The following is a 5,236-nucleotide window of genomic DNA, read 5'->3' on the forward strand; positions in this document are numbered from 1 at the left end:
TTTCAGTATAGATGGTGGTAAGCATATGTATTATTTTTATTCTAATTATTTCTATTAACTAGAAACTTTCCTTAGTTCTAACCTCTCAATGCTGTAACTCTGTTTTAAATTATTTATTTAAATGTGTTTATTAAGTGGAATAAGTTACTGTAAGCAAAAGGAAGTTTTCGCTGTAAACAGGCAGGCAGCACTATATGTTACCATGGCTAGCACTTAGGTGGCTATAGATGAAATGCAAAGTAATGTCTTGAAACAATGATTGAGCACCTGGTGCGAAGGCAGGGCCCACCCAGGGGAGCTCAGGTGCATGCAGTGCGCTGAAGTGATTGGAAGGAGTGGTGCCAGGATCCACTCCCTCCAAGACCTCATTTAAGGGATGGCAGCGGAGGTGAGGTTATCTTGTTGGAGACCTCTGTTTATGGGAGTTTTTCTAAAGGTAAGTAGTTTTTTGTTTGTTTGTTTGTTTTTTCTTTCCCCCTTTGTTTCTGTGTTTGAGTTTTTTCTTGTTTGCTGTAGCTGAAGACTATGTTACCCTTCTTTTATTGCTATGCTTTCTATCATGTTACAGTATTACACTGGTTAAGACTTGCAGTGGACTATGGAATCTAGAACTGAATGCTGAAGGTAAGTGATGGGTTTATGACCCTAGACTGAAGTTCAAACTAAAAAGCTGGAAAAGGGTGTTGTCTACAGCAAATTAGTATTGAATTTCTGAGTACAAAGATTCCTGCATCATGGATACTGTTCTCAATCATTTAGTCCTACTTTTTTAATCTGTTATCTTCCTGAATATTTTGCTGATGCACTGTTATACAAAAACTTGATAAACATTACCAAAGAAAAAAAATACTATTTTAATACAAAGCCACCAGGAAAAATCACTAATCTTTTTCCTTTAACACTAAGGAGTTCCATTAAAGAACGGGTTCTTCCTGCTACAGCATCTATTTTTGTACTAGCTAGTGCATTTGACATAGAGCCTATTACTAAAGGAGTAAGTTGAGCATTATTGAGGTGCTCTTACTAATCAGACTCTCAAGGGAAGATAACAAGATCACTGAGATATAACTGAGTGTTAAGTAAGCTCAGGACAGTTATTTTCTTTATTTCCCCAGCATAAATATTTGTGTTTTTTCTCCTAGGCTACTGAGATATTTAAACATATGTGCTTAATGAGTTTTCTTGAAGGTGGTAGTTTATCTAACATGCTAGAAGGGAGCCTGTATCTGTTTTCTGACACAGACTCACAGAGAGGGAGCTGAATTTATCCTGCTGCAGCAATACATACATTAAAATATTCACATGATATTTAGGTGATAGAATTATTCAGAATTTTATCATATTCATTTTCATAGGAACTGAACAGCTAAGTACGCTTAATTTGAAAACATGGATTTCACTTTGAATTTGAGAAGTGAGGAAAAATATTAGAGTCTAGCATAGAAAGTTAGGAATTATTGTTTCAATTATTATTTTCTATATCGCTTCTGAGGGTTGATATCCCTTGACAATAAGATTTTGATAAGTTGGTCTAGCTGAGTACCTATTCTTTAAAAGAGTTTGTATGATGAATACAGCTGTGTCACAAGGATGGATAGTGTTAGGACAAGGGAGATGGGGAAGATTTAGGTTGGGTATTAGGAGGAAGCTTTTCACACAGAGGGTGAACAGACTGGAACGGGTTACGCAGAGAGGCTGTGAGTGCCCAATCCCTGGAGACAATCACAGCCAGGCTAGATGTGGCTTTGAGCAGCTTGATCTAGTGGCTGGTGACTATGCTTACAGCAGGAGGCTGAAACAAGATGGTCCCTTTCAGCCTCAGTCATTCTATGATATGATTCTATGACTACTCTGACAGATTTAAGGAAACCTATAATTCTATCTTCACTTCATGGGATATCTTTTCCCTACAGTGAAATTTTTGTTCAATACTGTATGTCTTCTGCTGAGTAATGTGTACGGTGAATCTCTTCCTTTCTTCCTCAATAACACAAATATTCAGAAAAAAATATTATTCTCTATTCAGTTCTGTCTAACAGATTTCCTTCCATGGAGCCTAAACAAATTACACCAACAGCTTCCAAATTTGTAAATTAATACCTGATCCAACATTTAACAATGTTTAATGAGATAAAGTTATCAATTAGTGCTTACGTATCTATGTGTGGTAAGTACGGTGGAGCCTGTAAAACCTCCACAAGGGCAATAGATATGATAAAGATGAGGTGTGCAATTAGATGGTGTTAGGAGAGACAAAAAGTAAATTTGAAAGGGCCTTCAGGATTACTTAAGACAGAATTAAAAACCAAAAGAAAAAAACCACCATATATCGTGTGGAATGGAGGCATGCGGAGAAGGTAATCTCTTAATGCTAATTTGAAATTTATTACTTTATGTTGAATTACATCTCACAAAATTAAAGCCAATTGCCTTCTTTTTGTCTGCATGCAGTTCCCCATAAACATGAAGTTCTGAGTTTGAATCAGAGGGCTAGGGAATGTAGTAACAATTGGATTTTTTATTTATAAAAAATACTATATTTAGAGCAAGTGAAAGCAATGGATTTGTTGGATTAATTTTCTAGAATATAGACATAACTTTAAAAGTCTTTGAATGTATAAAGGAGAATGAAGTTCTTCCTGTCTGGAAAGATTCCTCTAGCATGTGATACCAAATTTATGACAGCAAAGAGGAGGTCTATATTGGTTTTAAACCTTGATACCATATTCTGTATGAAATTAAAACATAATACTGAGCATGAATTCAATTTCTTTCTATAATTTATTAATAGTTAATAACTCAAAAAAAAAAAAAAAAAAAAAATTTAAAAAAAAAAATCACAATTCTATGCTTCATTTTTTTTTTTTTTTTAATTGAAATACTGATTATGAATCTAAGTCTAAATTTAAGGAATGTGAGTTTGTGGATAACTTTGGTTTTATCCAGTGTAAATTTATTTTTTAAATGAAATATTGAAATAGGCATAAACCTGAAACAGTTGGGTTGAAGTCTCTGGCCAGGTTTGTGAGGTTTATAGTCCTTGAAGAGTTATTGATGAGTGTAATAAATGTTGAAATGGAAGCTGCTTAGTAATGATTTATCTGTTTATCTTGTAAATGTTACATAGTTGATATTATGAACTAGCATCTAATAGGTGTATTCCTACAGAACTTTGCTTTGTAACTTAGAAGTAAGGAATATCAACTGTTGCACATTCTTCTTACACTATTGGTTAAATTATCCATCCATGTCTGTGACTGCTTCACAACCAAATAAGAAGTAAAAATGTTTACTATGGACACATGAGATACATTCTAATGTTTTTGAGTGGATTATTTTTGTTTCACTTAATGAATCAGATGACAAAAATCTGAATGTTTTGTTAATAAAACAACCACTTAGTTCAAGTTCTCCTAGGCTTTCTTTAGCCTAATCTTTTTTTTTTTTTTTCTGCTGAGATATTTCTGAGACCTGAGTAATGAAAGTATTTTACAACTGCTGGATTTAACTACTTTTAATTAAGAGAGAAAATAATGGAGATATTCCTGTACTGATTCTGACCGCATTCTGCTAACATGCAAATTGTGTTGTTTGGTTTTTGTGGTTTTTTTGTAAACTTTTAGTCATGTTATATCTTAATGCTCTTCTTCTTTCAGCATGGATTCATGCAGGATTTACTGAATGATGATGAACAATGTGATTAATGACTAGGAGGACATCTCCTCTTCTTGTCAGTATCTACTCTCTTCTGACATCAAAATATAGTTTATCCAAGAAAAAAAGTTTCATGTAGTAACAGCTTGACTTGTATTATGTGTAAGGTAATAACTGCTTTTTACTGAAACTGTCACATTCACATTTCAATTAAAAGTGGGTAAATGTCTTTGTTTTCTTATTTGAATCCTGAAAAGGTGTATTTTCATGAGAAAGATGACCTTTTAAAAATACGTGTTTTCTGATAATTCCTTATGATGTTGGAGAATTATGATAGCCCTTATAAAATCTCTTATTTTTCAAAAGGAGGTGTTATTTTAAAATTCTACATTGGAATAGCTTTGTTTAGAAAAGCATAGACCTCAACAGTGGCACTTATATACTCTGAGTGTATTCCAGGAGACTTATATTTAGGTCTTTCTTCACTTTATATGCTTGTGATGCTAGCTACTACTGAATGTGAACATCTTATATGACAAGAAAATTATGTACAAAAATTCCCTAAGCTATACTGTCAATTTCATAAAAATATTTTAAATCCAAATCTGAAGTACTAGAGACTTTTTCTGGAAACACACAGAATAAAAGCTTTCTTAATTTTTAAAATGACAGTTTTTGCCTAAACCATGTTATATTTGTGGTAGGACACAAACTATTTTTCTCATTTTGGCAGCTTGCTACTTAATGAAGCATAAGAATAACAATAAAAAACAAAATAAATGAATTTTAGATAAACTGTATCACTGTTTTGTTATTCAAACATTAAAAAAAAAAAAGTATAAACCAAAGATGGAAAATGATACTTACTTAATTTATGACTTCTCCAATGTACTTCTGAAAATATTTTGTATTGATTCTCTGCCACAGTATTTACATTCATAAATACGTGTTTACTTCTCTGCACTGGAAAAAAAAATATTTCCATTTTGACAATGCATAAACACATGATGTTTTGTTTTTCCTGTTTGTTAAAGTATCCTTATACTTATTTTGAATTGCAGGTATCAAGGGCATCTTCTACAGGTGGGTGCATGAGTCTAATGTGGGTGATACTTATATCCTTTCACTTCAGTTTGCCAGTCTAGATGTTTGTCTCTGTGGCTCAGGAACTTTCTTCTAGAAGAGGAATATATTGAATAGTTTGATTCTGTGTGCTAAAGAACAAAATTACTAGTTACTGTGCCCTTAGATGGGATGTTATGTTGCCTCATTACCATAATTTTTGGGAAATTTGGATATTTTTAGACTTTCGTGAATAAGCCATTAGCACTAGTATTTTGTTGACTTGTTCTCCTTTAGTGCAATTTAATGTGTGCAGGGCACTACAGTAAAATAATTTATAACTTTTCTAGATCAATAATTTGACTACTTTTAGTAATTTAGGAATATAAGCATCAAAGTTCTAAAATTCCCTCTCTAGAACAATCCTTGTAGTTATATCTAAATGGACTAAAAAAGATTTGTGGATGTCTTTGTTGGAGATCAAGTATAATAAGTAAAACCAGAGTTACTTTAATGCTGT

At 32.8% G+C, this 5,236-nt stretch overlaps 1 long non-coding RNA gene across 1 annotated transcript; it reads left to right on the forward strand.

Annotated features, from left to right (window-relative positions):
- The first annotated feature begins 406 nt into the window (after window positions 1-406).
- On the forward strand, window positions 407-4,737 carry LOC107315007. The gene is made up of 4 exons (XR_004307573.1): window positions 407-436; window positions 569-624; window positions 3,657-3,730; window positions 4,716-4,737. It is a non-coding gene; the product is annotated as an uncharacterized LOC107315007 (long non-coding RNA).
- Window positions 4,738-5,236: the final 499 nt, after the last annotated feature.

The sequence above is a fragment of the Coturnix japonica genome, chromosome 5, assembly GCF_001577835.2.
Source record: "Coturnix japonica isolate 7356 chromosome 5, Coturnix japonica 2.1, whole genome shotgun sequence".
Classification (NCBI taxonomy): Eukaryota; Metazoa; Chordata; class Aves; order Galliformes; family Phasianidae; genus Coturnix; species Coturnix japonica.